Source organism: Papaver somniferum, unplaced genomic scaffold (genome assembly GCF_003573695.1).
Source record: "Papaver somniferum cultivar HN1 unplaced genomic scaffold, ASM357369v1 unplaced-scaffold_128, whole genome shotgun sequence".
NCBI classification, from domain to species: Eukaryota; Viridiplantae; Streptophyta; class Magnoliopsida; order Ranunculales; family Papaveraceae; genus Papaver; species Papaver somniferum.
Genome location: NW_020621936.1, coordinates 3,207,095 through 3,227,050, shown reverse-complemented (window position 1 = coordinate 3,227,050; position 19,956 = coordinate 3,207,095). Strand labels below are relative to the sequence as shown.

Sequence of the window (19,956 nt, the reverse complement as noted above, 5' to 3'; positions counted from 1 at the left end):
TGATGTTAAAGACAATAATCTCGTATAATAAAAAAAAATCAACATTGAGATAAAAGTCCTACCATAATGCACGTACACATAAACCATATCATAATGCATACTCAAATCTAATAGTGTGAAAAATGGTTTCATTATAAAATCATTCGATAGAAAATCAGCTTAAATTGTGCATTAATATTATCGATAAAGCGGAAGCATATTAGTTGGTACACATTTCTTTAGGTGAAACCAGTTCATAATTTCTTAACCCTATCATAGAAATTCATATAAATTATAAACCGATTTTGTTAATTATTTATAGTTATATAATTAAAACAAATCGATTTAGAATTTGCATTAATGATTTTTAATGAGCCAAATATAATGCAGGATTCATTTCTTTACGAAAGACCCTCTATTTAATCGTACACCCCCTATACTAATAAACGAGTTCCAATTATCATTTCATTTCGATTAGGTTTATAATCAGGGATAGTACAAATTGGTTCAGATCGATGTTGGACTCCAATAGGGTGGATAGGTTTAACGCCGCTAGCTGGGTTGGCTCGATAAGAACTGGTGTGGATTGGAACCTAGAACAGTTTATTCCTGATGAGTTGATAGATTATTAATGGTCTAACTCTTTTGTTCAAATGACTCATTTATTAAGACCTAATTTTACCCAAATTCACTTTATGTTTCCAACCTAAATACATTAAAAGTTTCTACCCACTAATGATTTTAAAACTTTGAAATCAAATGGAGAAAACAAAAGAAATCTAGTCCAGATCACTCCCTTCACGCCTTATTACTTTATTACGTAAAACCGACAGAGGAACAAGTAATGTTGGACTTGGAATTGACAGATGATCAAGGCCCATTAAGTGATTAAATTATTATATGAATCAATTAATTTTGTATACCGTGACATCCATAATTATATGAAATTATTATATGAATCAATACATAATTGGTTATGCATACTATTTTTTCAGGCATAACTCGTTATGCATACTATCTTTTTCAGGGGTATAATTGGCAGCGTAACTTGGACATAACATATCTAAAATCCGCACCTTAGAATTTTACAAATTTTATATCGTTGGAAATCTTTTTAAAAGAGCTACGCAACGAGTACAAACAAGAATATCAAATTTTTGTTTTTAACGAAAAAATCGGAGGTGATCCTCATTTTAGGTTTTTTTTTTGAAAACTTGATACTTAACCATTATGCAGTCACCAAAAACGATGCATAATACATTCTGCAGACGCATAACGAATTATGCAACCATTTTTCGACTGCATAACAAGTTATGTATCTGCATAACAAAATTATGCATCTATAACAAGTTATGTAACCATTGTTTTGGTTGATTTTAGCCGTACATATAAAAAATTGATGCATAATGCAGTATGCATCCATATTTACGGATGCATATGAGGTTATGCATCTATTTTCTCGATGCATAATGCATTATGTAGCCATATTTTCGGACGCATAACAGGTTATGCAGGTTTTCTGGACTGCATAACAAGTTATGCAACAAATTTTGTAGATGCATAACAGGTTATGCATCCATTTTCACGAATGCATAACATGTTATGCAGACAGTTTCTCGACTGAATGACATGTTATGCAGTCATAACCACATCATCATCTTCTTTCATGTTTCATTAAATCCCACGCAAACCATTATCTTTCAGTTATTCTGGGACTCTTGGTCAAAATCATGTATTTACACCATCATCTTCTTTCATGTATTTACACCATCATCTGCAATTAAACCTGCATAACAGGTTATGCAGGTTTTCTGGACTGCATAACAAGTTATGCAACAAATTTTGTAGATGCATAACAGGTTATGCATCCATTTTCACGAATGCATAACATGTTATGCAGACAGTTTCTCGACTGAATGACATGTTATGCAGTCATAACCACATCATCATCTTCTTTCATGTTTCATTAACTCCCACGCAAACCATTATCTTTCAGTTATTCGGGGGCTCTTGGTCAAAATCATGTATTTACACCATCATCTTCTTTCATGTATTTACACCATCATCTGCAATTAAACCTTCTTCACAACTCATCCAGTATTGCTTACTCCAACTCAATTCACGGCTGAGAGTTTCATAAAAATCTGAAATTCATTTCAAAATCTTCATTGAAAACAAGTTTTATTGGGAACCCTTGCTTGTCACACCCTCCCATAATCTTAAAAACATATCCTTTGAATTCCTGTTGGGAAAAAATAAAAATTAAAAAATGCATTTGAGAACTAAGATGCAAACTTAAAAGTAGTTCAGCAACATTTGAACAGTAATACATACGTCACCAAGAGCATCTCCACTAACTTCCGGAGACACCCTCTTGTCGTGGAATGCACACCTACACACAATCAAATGACATTAAGCATACGCAAAGGCAATATCAAATGACACTAGCACATGGGAGAACCAAATGCAGTTAAGAGTTAGCATCACCAACAACTAAAATAAAACACTATCATGAATTAAGATGTAATCTCCACATTTGTCACATATCACATCCAAAACGAAGGACTATTTCATATTCCTGAGGTTTGAAGCTACATATTAAAACAACTTGAATCAGCATATTCAAAATTTGAACAAATTTTTATCCATACAATCCATGGCCGACGGCTAGGAAAATAGTGCAACATCTCACGATTGGAACCAGAGAATCAATTCACAGTCGAGAAGAAGAAAAACAATTTCGGAAATTATGGGTGTGACGGAAATTTTAACCCAGAAAATGGGTGCACGCCTGAACTTTTATGAGCGTGGGTTTCTTAGTGTAAAAAATTTGAGAAATGGGTGTGGTAGTAGTTTTCACTTAAAAAATAAGCCCAATAATTGTGTACCGAAATACATGCCCAAAGGTTCTTAATACGTTAAGTGAAAACTACTACCACACCCATTTTTATTATTTCCTACACTGTCAAACTCACCGTCCGAAAAATTCACGCTCGCACCTATAATCTCGTTAAAAATTTCTCAGACACCCGTAACTTCAGAAATTGTGTTTTCCTTTAAACTGCGTATTTTTCAGCTTCAGAGCAGCTGAAAGAGAGAAAGAAAAGAAAATCGATTCACCCATTTCAGAAATCATTTCAAAATCGAATGTTAGATCCAAAAGCGAAAAGAAAAACAATCAAAATAGAAGTTAAAGAGAGTAGAATCGTAACATCAGCAACGAGGTATTCAAGCATGGCGGCGAGGTAAACATGAGCACCACCACCAACACATTCGGCATATCCTTTGTTTATAAACTTAATTTGTTCTCTGATTTGCAATTTTATATCACAGTAGTACCCATCCCTGTTGATTTGCTATTTTATGTCTAAAGTAAAATTGAACGGTTAATTAGATCTTTGTTTGTTAGTTTTTGATTTGTGTTTCAGATGGCTTCGATGATGCTCAATCTCAAAGAAAATATTATTTCTGCTACTTCACTACGAAAAACATATATCTCATTCTCAATCTCCCCTCTCTCTTTCAAGAATTCCCAAATCTCTTTTACAGTTCTCATAAATCAGGGTTAGGGTTTCAGTTTAATTTTATAAGAAGAAGATATCAAGATGAGTTCGCCAGCAGCAAAATAAACCAAAGGAGGAACAAGTAAGCCAAAGCAACAAATCAGTTATAAGATCTTCAAAAGATGGTCTACAATTCCCTGTTTGTAAAATCACTAGGTTTATTTTATTTAAGATGATTTGACATTCCACACATCAAAGAGGTACAAGTGAGGTGATTGCATTTGGCTGCAATTCCGTATCCCCATCTACAATGCATCCAACTGAGGCCATATCTTTCCATACAACTCATTCACAACAGTAGCAGTGAAGAGTCATGGAGATTACTCTAACTTGGAGAAAATTCATCTGTGAACAAACAAAGATCTAATTAACAAAGAATTAAGTAGTTGCGGAAAGATGGATCGAACTTCTTACTGTTGGGGAGATGATTTTTTTTTGTAAGTGGAAGATGTTTTTGGTAGTTTGATTTTTAGTTCAATTTCTCAAAAGAAAATGATTAGAACTAAAAGGATGTTGCAGTGGCAAGGCAAAGGAGATGGAAGTGCAGATGGGTTTGGTGTGCGTGTGACGTGCATTTAAAAGAAAACGGAGGTGTGAATAGTGATGCATAACAGGTTATGCATTCTCGAAATTGGTTGCATAAAACTTTCTGCATATTTTTTTTTTGCATAACTTGTTATGCAGTCCAAAAAACGGTTGCATAACACGTTATGCAACTACTTTTTTCTTAGTATTGAAACCAACAAAAAATAAGGTTGCATAACTTGTCATGCACCTACAATAATATCTATATAACATGTTATGCAGTCGTGAAAATGGATGTATAACGTGTTATGCATCTGAAAATATGACTACATAATGTATTATGCATCGAGAAAATTGTTGCACAATCTTTTATGCATCAAGAAAATAGATGCATAACCTGATATGCATCCGTAAATATGGATGCATACTTCATTATGCATCAATTTTGTATGTACGCACTAAAATCAACCAAAACAATGGTTACATAACTTGTTATAGATGCATAATTTGTTATGCAGTCGAGAAAATGGTTGCATAATTCGTTATGCGTCTGCAGAATGTGTTATGCATCTTTTTTGGTGGTTGCATAATGGTTATGTAGTCAGTTTTTGAAATTTTTTCCTAAAATGATGATCACTTCCGATTTTTTCATTAAAAACAAAAATTTGATATTGTTGTTTGTACTCGTTGCGTAGCTCTCTTAAAAAATATTCCAACGATATAAAATTTGTAAAATTCCAAGGCGCGGATTTTTAGATATATTATATCCAAGTTGCGTTGCTAATTATACCCCTGGTGCATAACCCGTCATGCGGATGCATAATCCGTCATGCAGACATTTTTAATAATTTCATATAATTATGGGTGTCACGAAAATAATTATGGGTGTCACGGTACCTAAAATTAATTGTGGGCCTGACAATGAGAATATTGTTTTTTTTGGGCCTGCGCCTAAGTTTCCCAAACGTTAACCTATTTTTTGACTAACTTTGCTCTGAGTTGTTTGATATTTAAAGAAAAAGAAACATTAGAAAAAACGGCAAAGAAATCCTTAATAGTTTTGCGACAAAAATCCATTCTCCAGGAACACGATATGCGATCATGAAAAATTAAAATAAAATCATGATTTCGTGAATACAAATGTTTGTTCTCAGTAAGAAAAAAAATCTACGGCGATATTGCGTATGGTTAACGGAAAATCATGAGTTCTAAACACTTTCTTTAGATGCCAACTATAAATATTGATTTTATTGATACGTATTTAGGAACCTTGAACTTCATGATAATCACACAAATATTGGTGTGGTGATTTTTCTATGAGTTTGTATACTTATAATTACTTTTGATACAGATACCTGAACAGTATCAAATATTACGGAGCATTTATGCTTCCATACATGCCACATATTAGGATATATGTTTTGGAAAGGGATAATTGGTTTTTGATACTTACATTTTGACCAATTTTAATGTTTGGACTAACAATTGTCCAACTTAGTGGTTGGTATCTGGACTTCACATTGATTACCATTGACTCGGTTAAATACTAACTTCTGTTAAGAAATTATTAAATAAATAGATAAAATTAAAAAATTAAAAAAATAAAATGAAATTATTCCGTGAGTTTACCATTATAACCTTCATTTTTACATTTACATAATAATTCATCTTCTCATCCGACCACCTTCTTTACTTTCTTCTCATCCGACCACCACTATTTACTTTGTTTCTCTTTCTTCCCATCTACCAATGTGTCATAATTCAGAACCACCTTCTTTACTTTCTTTATCTCTTTCTTCCCGTCACCACTCCACCTCGGCCAGCACTACCAGTTGGAACAGTTAACAACGACAATTGGGTTTCGATTCAGAAATGGAGTATTTGATTTGATTCAGAAAATTAAGTTTTGTTTGTATCATAAAGTTGGGTTTTGATTTAGTGATACTGGGGTTTCGAATTAATTCATGAATTGGAGGTTTGATTTAGAAATTGGGGTTTTGATTTGGTTCAGAAATTGGGGCTTTGATTTAGTGAAATTGGGGTTTTGATTTGATTCAGAAAATTGGTGTTTTGTTTGATTCAGAAATTGGGGTTTTGGATTTGATTCAGAAAATTAGGGTTTTCATTGTCGAGAAATGAGAAAATAATCGATCCATTGGCTTGACTGAAATAGTAAGATGGATGATAGATTGGTAACAGCAGTAAGATTAATGCAGTTTTCCTTATTCTGAAATTATTTTTGTTAATGGTAGTTGTTGTGTTCTTCATACAAATTAGGGAAGAAGAAATGATAATTAAGAAATTTGTATCATGGGTTTATGTTAAGTTTGAAATATGATTAAATTTTTTGATTTGGTTTCCTATTGATACATCACATTTTGTATTAGACCCATGATACAAATTTAATCAACTAATCAGATTCTGACGAAAATGGAGTTTGTAATGGGGTTTTCTGGCAGTGTTATTGATTGAATCGGTGTTGGAGTTGGCGGTGGTGGTCCAGCAGCGGCGGCGTCTTAACGATGATATTAATTAGTACGTGTTGGTAGTGCTTTAATTCTTCGGTCCTAGCCGTGTTAAATTTAAACGATTAACTATCAAAACCTTTGTTAGAAACTCAACAGTAATCCGTAATTAACATAAACTTATCTGTATTTGACCTGTTAGTTGTGATCGAGAAAAGATTTGCTTCAAAAAAAGGCTAGATTGGTAATAGTTAAGGCTAAATTGGTAAAATCACTAATTTATATACAGAAATCTAAGTCAAACGTAGTCAATGGTAGTCAATGTGAAGTCCAGGTACCAACCACTAAGTTGGACAAATGTTAGACCAAACACTAAAGTTGGTCAAAATGTAAGCATCAAAAGCCAATTATCCCTTTTGGAAATGAGTAATATTAGTAGGTTTGTTTTGAACAACATGATCAAACCAAGATTTTACACCGTGATAAAAGTTTTTTCCCTGCATTGCCTGCTACATCTACATAATATTAACATTAGTTTCATTCATAACATTAGTGACAAAAATGCAATCTATAAACAAATGCTAAGGAGCTTCATCATAACACTGGCATAAAGTGAAAAGGAGAGGGTACCAAGTACACCACCAACTTTTTCGTTCGACAACCTGTATGGACAAAACCTAATACAAGACCAAGTAGACGACCAACTTAATGATCCTTGATAATATGTATGTAGATGTTATATCTCCATCTCTTCTCAATCAGAAAGTCTAGACAATGGAGTCTGTGAACATGATTGTTAAAAGTAGTACTTGGACGATCTCAAAAAATCAATATCCAAGATCAATCTAGTTGTATCTAAATATTCATATCTGAATACTTCCAAGTGTGAAACTTGTTGCATATCTTTCAAGATACGAATTCTATAAGAAACAAGTCTTGTAATCGATCTTAATTTTATGGAAGTGTCTACTAAAATTGAGTACGTATTACTTGTGTAAATCCTATTATAAAGATAAACAATATAATGGGGAAAGGAAATCACACAAGACACAAAAATTTTGTTAACGAGGAAACCACAATAGCAGAAAAATCTCGGGATCTCGTCCATATTTGAACACCAAACGGTATTAAGCCTCTATAGAAACTAGCATACTATCAAACTTTGGACCGGAATTTAGTTGCGAATGAATCCTCCTCCAAGTGATTCAGTTACAATCGCGCTTCTTATGTCTCTTGAACCTCATAACGATCTACGAAATTGATTCCCTTAGCTGACATTCTTTACAGCGTAAGAGTTCCTTCAACCAAAGTAAATACGTTTAATACCGATCCGCCTTTAACATCAGCTTGTTTGATTTTCCTTTAGATTAATATCAAAGCTTAGAAATATGTTTGCAATAGATAAATCTAGCAAAGCTCACAAATCTGGAACACTTACACTCAGTTAGTTGAGAAGCCTGGATTCTTAACCACCTCTCAATAAAAACAGTGAACTAATTCGAAAAGACGAGGGTACCCAAGTACGATACGTTAGATTTGTCTGATACCAAGTACGATATGTTAGAGCACTACTCGATCGAACTCACAACCGTTGCTATCTCAAGCTTGTTTGTCAAGTGAATTTCATGAGGGTAGGATAATATTCATTCCGGCTGTGGAGTGGCGTGGCGAAGTATATTATCGTTTCAAATAGTCTGTGTTATTTTAGGTAGCCATTTATTGTTAGTTTGGCATATTCTTAGCCTTTGTACATATTTTTGCTTTTTAATGAAATTTATTGATTGAGTAATTTTTTTTACCACATCTAAAGATTTTAAACCCGGATTTAGAACCTTAAATTATTTTAGGGCCCATAGTGGATCCTAGAGTTGAATGTCATAGATAGGGGTGAGCAAAAAATCCGGAACCGCGGATTTCACCAGTATCCGTCCGCAAAATTGAGGGGTGAAACCCAATCCGCAAGATCTATGGGACGGTCACTGGTGAGATTCTCAAATCCGCACTTTTAGGGGTTTGGTTGCGGTTGGAATTTGAAATCCGCGGATTTACCCGTACCTTAGATACAAGGAAATTTTGATATCTTATTATTGCAGAACTTGTTTCCTTGATCTTTCTTCTTCTCAGCCGCAACAAAATTTTGATATCATATCACGTGTTATGAAAGTTGGAAATGAGGGCTAAGGTTACCAACTGGAACTTATTTTGTGACAGTTGAGTTAATTTCACTGATGTCCTGATAATTTCAGCACGACTCTTGAAAATTTTGATGCCTTCATCATGAAACTCCATTATTTTTTTAGCTTCGGTTGCTAATTGTTCAGTATTAAATCAGACAGAAATACTAGACTCATTTCAATATTTTCTACTTGTGAGGGAGTTAAAGTTGTTGTTGTGCTAAATTGTTCATCTATATATCACTCGACAGTAGCCGCTCAAAAAACTAGAGCTTCGTATTGTTGCATGCTTCCCATGAGGTGACCGACTCTACAAACCACAAACTTAAAAACTAGTTGAGCGTATTTGATTTGACAAGTTGGTGGAGCACGCACTGGGCAGGTTACAACTAATGGGTAAAATGCCCTAGTCATGTGTAACCACTATGAAACGACACGGTCGAAAATAATTTTTTTTTTGACCAAATCCTTGGTTAATCCGCATCGATCCGTATCATATTCGTGTATGTCAAATCCGCAGGGGATTGGGCCGGACACAATTGAATTTTCCAAATCCGCAATTCTGACGGATTGGACGCGGGTGACCCCTAATCCGCATCCGTCCGTCCGTTGCACATCCCTAGTACTCATAGACCAGTTGGAGAATGATACAGGTGGGCCTGGGAGAAAGATTTAGGGGGGAAAGGCGGGGTATAATGCATTTTGGACGGAAATATTAAGCCCACTCAGTAAAGTGCAGTGCAATAAAACTTCTCTTCATCCCCTCTCTTCTCTGGTCTCTAGTCTCTATTACTCTCTCGCTTCAGCAGTCAAGAGATGAAAGACATGAGTAATTCTCATTTCATTCTTTTCATTCACATAAATCTTCTTTTCATTGTTGTTTCTTCTACTGCTAAACCACCTTTTGCTTGTGATTCATCAAACCCATCAACAAAGTCGTACACATTTTGTAATGCTTCACTACCCATTTCTCAAAGAGTAGAATATTTAGTCTCTCGTCTGACATTAGATGAAAAAATATCACAACTTGTTAACACAGCTCCAGCGATACCAAGACTAGGTATACCTAGTATTAAATGTTATTAGATATATATATATATATATATGTGAATATAATTCTAAGTCTAACCAAGTTGGAAAGACAAGTAAACAAGAGGTGTGTCCATTTCTATGATGGTATACAAGAGCTAGTGAGTAAAAGATCCATAATCCAAGTAAGTTTCTCCACTTTTTTGTTTAGTCAATTGAAATGGTAACTCCTCCTTCTTCTCCAACCAAAAAACCGGATGATTCTCTTTCGGAAACTCCAATTGAACCCACACCAAAAGTGGCGATTAATGATCCGTATGCGATTCACCATTCGGATAATACTAGTCTTGTTTTGTTCACTCCTCTCTTGAATGGCGACAATTATGGAATTTGGGCACGTGGAATCACCATGGCTCTTTCCGCCAAAGACAAGATGAATTTTATTAATGGGTCAATTTTGGAACCCGAGGATTCAAACTTGTATGCTAGATGGAAAAGATCTACTAATCTTGTTAAGATGTGGATCACCAACTCAATAGAACCAGATATAAAATCTAGTTTTATGTATGTCGATTCAGCATATCAACTCTGGAATGAACTCCATGATCATTTTTACCAATCCAATGCTCCAAAAATTTTGAGTTGAAACATGCAATTTCCACTCTAAAAATTGAAGGGATGTCTGTATCAATGTTTTTCACAAAGATGAAAGCATTATGGGAGGAGCTGGACGCAACTTCCATGGGCACTACCCCATGTATTTGTGCTGCAGGAAAAGAAATTGCCGAACACCGCAACAGAGATAAGGTGATGGAATTTTTGAAAGGTCTTGATGACAGATTTGCGAATGTAAAAAGTTCTGTTTTGTTGATGGATCCTATTCCATCAATCAATAAGGTTTACAACCTTGTTCGTCAGGAAGAAAAACAGTTACATATTTCTACATCCTCCAATGTTCAAGTTGAGAGTGCATCCCTTTTTAATCAAAGAAGTGAATCAAAGTATTCAAAAGGTCCGACGAATAAGAAACCTAGACCTTTTTGTGACCATTGTAATATGATTGGTCATTCTCGAGAAAAATGTTGGAAGCTGAATGGTTATCCACCAAATTATGTTCCAAAGTCCAAAGAAAGACAAGGGACAATGCTTGCCACATCAAGGAACGAGAAAGAATCTTCGACACCAAAAGAATCGTTCACAGCTGATGATTATCAAGAGTACATGAAGTTCAAATCTTTTATGGCTTCCAAAGGTGGTGATTCTTCTTTTGTTTCATCAGCAAATCTTGCAGGTAAAATTCTAACTACATCTAATTTTTCTTTTTCATTAGTAGATCTAAATCTAGCAGGTAGAGTTTTGAGCGTATCTAACTCAAGTTGGATAGTTGACAGTGGTGCATCAAATCATTGTTGTTATTTACTATCAATGTTTTCATCTTATAAATCTGCACCTGCAAATCTATCTGTTCAATTGCCTGACGGATCTAGTACCCGTGTGAAACACATAGGGACAATTATATTCTCATCTCTTCTCAAAATAGAAGATGTTTATCACATACCTGATTTTAAATTTAATTTATTATCTATTAGTCAACTCACCAGATCACTTGGTTGTTCTGCGAATTTTCTTCTAACTTGTGTACATTTCAGGACCATACAAAGAAGATGCAGATTGGTCTGGCTAATCAAGTAGGAGGTCTTTATTATCTCCAACAAAGTTCGATAAATTCAGTTAGAAATAATAAGTCATTTGATTTATGGCATTGGCGTCTAGGGCATCCATCCTTGGAACGTCTAAAATTTTTAAGTAGTAATTTTAATTATATTAATTCCAGCTGCACTCACAAGTGTGAGATTTGTCCTTTAGCAAAACAATCAAGGTTACCTTTTAATAAAAGTAGTATTTCTAATAAATCTCCTTTTGAGTTAATTCATTGTGATTTATGGGGACCGTTTTCGGTTCCATCTTTAAATGGTGCACGATATTTTATTACTATTGTTGATGATTATACACGTTGCACTTGGGTATTCTTAATGAATTCAAAATCTGAAACAAAAAAATATTTAGATTATTTTTTTAATTTTGTGATAAATCAATATAAGTCAAAAATTGGTACTATCTCGTGCGGATCTGGAAAAATCTATATTCCCCAGATTCAAAAATTTCGTTCCGATAATGGAACCGAATTCCTGACAAAGGGCTTACAACAATGGTTTCTCCAAAATGGAATTTTACATCAAAGGAGTTGTGTATACACTCCACAACAAAATGGTGTTGTAGAACGCAAACACCGTCATCTACTTAATGTAGCAAGATCACTCCGTTTTCAAGCAGGTTTACCATTAGAATTTTGGGGAGAATGTATTATGGCAGCAGGGTATTTGATCAATAAGATGCCCACACCAGTACTCAATTATATATCTCCGCATGAAGTCCTTTTCGGATCACCGCCAAATTATTCACATCTTAGAGTATTTGGTTGTTTATGTTTTGCTCGCAACACAAGCCCTTCTCATAAATTTGATGCTCGAGCAAAACCAGGAACTTTAATTGGGTATCCATACAATCAAAAAGGTTATAAGATCTTTGATTTAGAAACAAAGAAAATCTATACTTCAAGAGATGTCATATTTCATGAACGAACATTTCCATATGGCAATGCGATTTTACCATCGCCAGAATTAAACCAATTCAATGATTCTGACCAGTATTCAGAAGAGTTAGAAAACGGTAATGAATATGAATCAGATAAAAACGCCGCAATTCCTACTTCTCCACGAAATACGACTATTACTCCTTTTAATTCGCCTGGAAATTTACCTTCCTCGTCACAAGGATGCACATATAGCCATGCTTCGTCGAACGAAGACACTCAATGTGAAACTCCTCCATCCATGAGTGAGTCACATTCATCTTCAATGACACCTCCTGGACCGTCATTATCATCATTAAATGAATCCCAAATGAATGAGCGAATCTCATCACGTCCCATTAGGGATCGTAATCCTCCAGCATATCTAAAAGATTATATATGCAAAGTGATGGAAACTCCTATTTTAGAGGGTCCAAAGTATCCTCTTAATCATTTCCTTTCTTATACTAAAATGTCTGAACAACATAAGACATTTCTCACAAAAGTTCTCGTCACTGATGTACCCACTAATTATCTCCAAGCCATCAAAATTCCAGTATGGAAAGATGCGATGTTCAAGGAGGTACAGGCTCATAAACAAAATAATACCTGGACAAAACAATCCTTACCTAAAGGAAAAAAAAGCGATTGGTTGTAAATGGGTATACAAAATTAAATATAATCCAGATGGCTCGATCGAAAGATATAAAGCCCGATTAGTCGCCAAAGGTTATACACAAGTGGAAGGTATCGATTTTCATGAAACCTTTGCACCTGTCGCAAAATTAGTAACTGTAAGAGTTTTACTTTCTTTGGCTGCAATTCGTGGATGGCACTTACATCAACTTGATGTGAATAATGCTTTTCTTCAAGGAGATTTGGAAGAAGAAGTATACATGAAACTTCCACCAGGATTTGAAAGTTCAGATGGCAAGCAAGTATGTCGCTTAAATAAATCTATATATGGTTTAAAACAAGCATCCCGACAATGGTTTGCTACATTTTCATCTGCACTTATTAGTGAAGGTTTTCAACAATCTAAATCATATTATTCACTCTTTACCTATAATCGCAGATCTACGTATATATATGTTTTAGTATATGTAGATGATATTATCATTACAGGTAATGATGAAAACTCTATATCAAAATTCAAAGTGTCTCTAGAAAAGCGGTTTTCGCTTAAAAATTTGGGACGCTTACAGTACTTTATAGGGATTGAAGTTTCCCGTTCAGAACTAGGTATATTTCTTTGTCAAAGAAAATACATTATTGATCTTTTAAAAGACATGGGGCTAACCGCATCCAAAGTAGTTTCTTTTCCCATGGAGCAAAATCTTCGCCTCAAACCTACAGATGGTGAACCATTATCTGACCCTACACCATATCGTAGACTTATTGGTCGACTTTTGTATCTAACTGTTACTCGGCCAGACATCACCTATGTAGTGAATATTTTAAGTCAATTTATGCAAAATCCTAGAACTGCTCATCATGATGCAGTTTTACGTGTTTTGCGTTATCTCAAAGTGACTATTGGACATGGAATTCTTTTGTCCGCTAAAAGTTCTCTTCATTTACAGGGTTATACCGATTCAGACTGGGCTGGTTGTCCAACCACTCGTCGCTCAACAACGGGATATTTCACCATGTTGGGAGATAGTCCTATTTCATGGAAATCTAAGAAACAACCAATTGTTTCTCGATCTTCCGCCGAAGCCGAATATAGGGCAATGGCCAATTTAACTGCTGAATTACAGTGGTTAAAGTATCTTTTCCGAGACCTTCATATTCCTACTTCAGAACCTTTCACACTTTACTGTGATAGTCAAGCAGCAATTCATATAGCTGAAAATCCTGTCTTCCATGAACGAACCAAACATATCGAAATCGATTGTCATTTCATTCGTGAGAAGATTCAAAGTAACCTCATTACTCCACGTTATATAAAATCAGCCGATCAAATCGCTGATATTTTTACCAAACCTCTAGGTGCCGAATTATATACTCGATTAACTAGCAAGTTGGGAGTTCTCGATATTTCTCCTCCACCTCCAACTTGAGGGGGGTATTAAATGTTATTAGATATATATATATATTGTCCCACATATATTAAGAAGATTTGCATAAATAAAGATCATATTATATTGAAGATATTGAAGATATTAAATTGAAGACCGGAAGATATTGAAGATCATGCAATATATTTTGTACATAGCAAGTCTCATATAAATTAGGAGTAGAATTTATAATATTTTATTTTCTCTTAATTTTTCTTTTATTTCTTTATATTTTATATCTTTGTAAATCAAGTAATGTAATTACATATATATATATATATGTGAATATAATTCTAAGTCTAACCAAGTTGGAAAGACAAGTAAACAAGAGGTGTGTCCATTTCTATGACCTAGTTACCAATGGTGGTCTGAATCATTACATGGTGTTTCAAGTTCAGGTCGTGGAATCAAATTCAATGGAGAAACAATTTCTTCTGCTACTAGTTTCCCTCGAGTAATACTAACAGCATCTTCCTTCGATACTCATCTCTGGTATCGTATTGGTCAGGTAATTAACTCATCAAATGCTACTTAATCATTAATCATGAAACCACAATCAAACAAATTCTACTCGAAAATGACAAAATATATAATGGGTTTTTGATACTTCGTGAAATTAGGCCATCGGAATAGAAGCCAGAGCTGTATTCAATGCAGGACAAGCATCAGGAATGACATTTTGGGCACCAAATATAAACATATACAGAGACCCAAGATGGGGAAGAGGGCAAGAAACACCTGGTGAAGATCCAATGGTTACTAGTAAATACGCAGTTTCTTATGTCAGAGGAATTCAGGGTGATTCTTTTGAAGGTGGAAAACTTAAGGGAGATCATCTTCAAGCTTCAGCTTGTTGTAAGCATTTCACTGCTTATGATTTAGATAATTGGAATGGTACTAATCGTTTCGTCTTCAATGCTCAAGTAAGTAAATCCTCTGTTTGCTCAGTCTATCCATTCGAAAATTCACATTATTATCTTTGAATTAATAACTGTAGAGGTGTTGTGAATGTTGATTTAGGTGTCTTTACAAGATTTAGCAGATACTTATCAACCACCATTCAAAAGCTGTATTGAAGAAGGCAAAGCGAGTGGAATAATGTGTGCTTACAATCGTGTTAATGGAATTCCAAGCTGCGCAGATTTTGATCTCTTATCTAAAACAGCAAGAGGAGCTTGGGGTTTTAATGGGTACGATAGTTTTAAGATTGGAGTTAACTTTAATATCTATTACATTTGAAGAGTGTTCAGTGATTTTTCTACTTTTTTTGTGGTCAGATACATCACATCAGATTGTGATGCAGTGTCTATCATCTATGATGATCAAGGATATGCCAAAACACCAGAAGATGCAGTCCGTGATGTCCTTAAAGCTGGTCTGTATGGGACAAACCTTTTTTCATTGTCTGAAAATGTTTTCTTGGTACTAGTAATGTGGACTAGACAGATTAGTGAGCCTTCCCTAGATAATCGTGTCTGAATTTTGCAGGGATGGATGTGAATTGCGGGTCTTACTTGCAAAAGCACACAAGATCAGCTGTTCAACAGAAAATTCTGGGAGAAAGTGACATAGACAGAGCTTATCTAACCTCTTCACAACTAGAATGAGGTTAGGACTCTTCAACGGCGACCCAATTCAACAGCCATACGGTGATATCAGTCCTAAACAGGTGTGCTCTCCAGACCATCAGGGTCTAGCCTTAGGAGCTGCTCGCAGCGGTATTGTCCTCTTAAAGAACTTAGCCAACCGTCTCCCATTGTCCAAAGCTACCACTAAAACACTTGCTGTCATTGGCCCAAATGCTAACACCACGAAAACACTTCTAGGGAATTATTTTGGACCTCCATGTAAATCCATTACACCATTAGAAGCATTCACAAGCTATGTTAGGGATACATCTTACTCCCCGGGATGCGATTCTGTTGCGTGTAATTCTTCCGTTTCGTTTGAGGAAGCTGTAAAACTGGCAACATTGATAGATACGGTTATATTGATTATGGGTTTGGATCAAACACAAGAAAGAGAGTTACACGATCGAGTTGATTTAGTACTTCCAGGGAAACAGCAAAATCTCATTACAACTGTGGCTGCAAAGAAACCCGTTGTCTTAGTGATTCTTAGTGGAGGGCCGGTTGATATTTCTTTTGCTAAGCATGATGGTAATATCGAGAGTATATGGGCTGGTTATCCTTGAGAAGCAGGAGGAATCGCATTAGCCGAGATTATTTTTGGTGATCATAACCCAGGTAAAGTTTATTTTGGCAACCGTTTTCTCCGTTTGTGGGCAGATAACTGACCGAGCTTTATGACATTCTTCATGCAGGAGGGAGATTACCCATGACTTGGTAGCCACAAGATCTCATCAAAATTCCCATGACAGATATGAGAATGCGACCTAACCCAACATCCGGGTATCCAGGACATACTTACCGATTCTACACTGGCGAAGATGTGTTCAAATTTGGCTATGGGCTAAGCTATTCGAAGTATGTTTATGAGTTTTTTGATGTTAAACAAAACAAACTCTACTTAAACCGATTTAGCAATATGCACATAGCACCAGACAAGCAGGCTGTGGGGCGATATTTATCAGTGTCTGAGATAGGAACTGAAATCTGTGATAACTTAAAGTTTTCTGCAACGGTTGGAGTAAAAAACGTTGGGGAAATGAAGGGCAGACATCCGGTGTTGCTTTTTGTAAAGCAATCCAAGAATCAGCATGGGACTCCAACGAAACAGTTGATTGGTTTCCAAAGTATTGAACTGAATGCAGGAGAAAGATATGAAGTTGAATTTATTTTGAGCCCTTGTGAGCACCTTAGCCGAGCTAACGAAGATGGTTTAATGGTGATAGAAGAAAGCTCTTATATTTTGGTGGTTTGTGACATGAAGTACAAGATTTCTACCATCCTTTGAATCGCACACGCGGTTTAGTGAAGTAGATTATAATTGAATTAATGTTTTGGTCAGTTTCAGATAAACCATAAAATGACTTGAAAGTTGAAACCAAGAAAATTTCTAATCCACTCTGCGCGCAGATGAATTTATAACTATTTTTATCGACAATTCACAAGTAATTAATACATTTCTAATATACTAGTACTCAATAAGAGAAGCCTTAATTGCTCGAACCACATTTCCCTGTATTCACCCCTATCCTTAATTGGGATCTTGGATTACATATCAATGGGGAGCGTACATGGAAGATATGATGTGAATCAAAGTGCTGAAGTGGAAACATCGGTACTGCCTGACCGTTCGAAAGAAAACTCATCATTGTCATCGTTCAACTTAATATCTTCAACCTCTCTCGCTACTTCGGCCATCTCTGGCCATTTCTCTGGGGCTTTGTCGCAACATTTTAATGCAAGTTGTAGTAATCTAACCATACCTTGACCAGCAAGTTGTAGTAATCTAACGAAGTTAGCAAGTAGAGTGATGACATAAAAGGATCAACTATGGGTAAAATTACTAGAAGCGAAATATTTTCATGGATCGAACCCTTTTCAACCGACGAGAAATTATGAATTCTCGTGGATTTGGCCAAGTATTCAGAAGGATCTCAATATTATAAAAGGAAACTTCATCTGGTAAGTGAAAGACGGAAAAAAACACAAGGATCTGGGAAGACAAATGGATACCTGGCACAAATACATTAACTCAACCAAGTGATAAGCCGGACCCGATACCTCAAAAGGTCCATGAGCTACTAAATTCTGATGGTGACTGGGATATTGAAAAATTAGATGAATATTTTTCCCCAGAAATTAAAGGAAAAATTCTAACAATTTCCCCGAATAAAGAAAACAGGGACAGAATCAGATGGGAACACCATATATCGGGAGCTTTTTCGGCAAAAAATATTTACAACTACCTTATCAATCAACATAATAATGATGAGGAAGATATTATATTCCCGTGGGAAAATATTTGGAATTTGAAGACAATAACTCGGATCCGACTATTTATTTGGAAAATGATCCAAAAGGCGCTCCCAACAAATAGCAGATTAGCAGCCCACAACCCAATCACCATTTCCGGACAACCCAGTCACCATTTCCATTCCCAAATGTAACTATTTGGGAATTGAAAGAGCCTTTTTTCCGGACAAATACTTGGGAATTCAATTGAAGCCTGGTATTGTTCGTCACATTCATGTTCGTCAAGTGGTGGAGAAAATTATGGACAAGTTGGCCGGCTGGAAAGGTAAGCTTTTATCCTTTCAGGCCAGACTTATTTTGATTAGACCATTAATTTCTAGCTATGTGCTTCATTCCATGGCCGTATACAAGTGGCCATGACGGTTATTAAGCAGGTTGAGAGGGCCATTAGAAATTTTCTATGGTCGGGTGATGCTGAGAAACGAAAGTTTTTTACGGTTCTTTATGATGATTTGTGCTGCTCGAGGCGTGAAGGTGGCCTTGGCCTTAAGAAGTTGTTGGATGTTAATAGAGCTATGCTTATGAAGTTGTGGGTTTCTATTCGAGATTCAGACAAGATTTGGGCCAGATTCTTGAGGGAGAAACACTTCAAGTTAAATGGCAACTTGATTGATTATAAATTGGGTTCCTCGGTTTTCCCAGGGATCAGATTGGTCTACAACTTTGTGCAATCGGACACTCGATCAATTAGAGGTAATGGTGCTAATACTTCCTTATTTTTTGATAATTGGTGTGGTGATTTTTCTATTGCGAAGCGGCTTGGATTTTTTCCAAAGGGCCAAATGATTTCACGGCAAAGGTGAGCGATATTATTGTTGATGGTGCTTGGGCCATACCTCCTCGCATGAGGGATTTGATGATTCGTTATAATATTTATGTTGAAAATCTACCGCTTATTGCTGGTGGAGATGATTAAAAAATCTGGGATTTGGATAACAAGGGCGTTTTTCAGTCAAGTCTCCAAAGACTGCTATTAAGGCGCCAGCTGAAGTTTTACCTATTGCATCTTTGTTCACTAGGAAAGTTGTACATCCTACTTTGAGTGTGCAATATTGGAAAATCTGGGCGAAACAATGTTGTGCAACTGAAGATAATATTATCAAGAAGACTGGTAGGAGTATGACTACGATTTGCCGCCTGTGTAGGAAGAGTGACGAGACAATGAGTCATATCACTTGGAATTGCAGAGTTGCTAAGAGAATCTGGGCTTGGGCGGAAACTATCTTTAATCTGCAACCCAATGAAGATCTGGTGGCCTCTTACAAGGTTTCCAAAGGCCGGAGCAGGATGATAAAGGACTTGTGGCTAGTTGCTAATCTTGCAATTGTCACGGAATTATGGAAGATGCGAAACAAGGTGTTTTTTGAAGACTTTAAGATGCATTGGCTTGGTTTTAAAGGAAGAGTTTACTAGGTTATCCGTGATAACTCTATTAGAATGAAGGGCCATATGTACAATACGCAAGAAGATCTTCGCATCTTGAATTATTTTAGGGTGCAACGTAGATCAAGTAAGTTTTCAACTCCAACAGAGGTTAGTTGGTTTCCTCCCAATCCTGGTGAAATAATGATTTGCTGTGATGGTGCCT

General features: G+C 35.8%; 1 pseudogene; it reads left to right on the top strand.

The window, feature by feature from the left end:
* Window positions 1-14,776: 14,776 nt before the first annotated feature.
* Window positions 14,777-17,453, top strand: LOC113331940 (annotated as a pseudogene).
* Window positions 17,454-19,956: the final 2,503 nt, after the last annotated feature.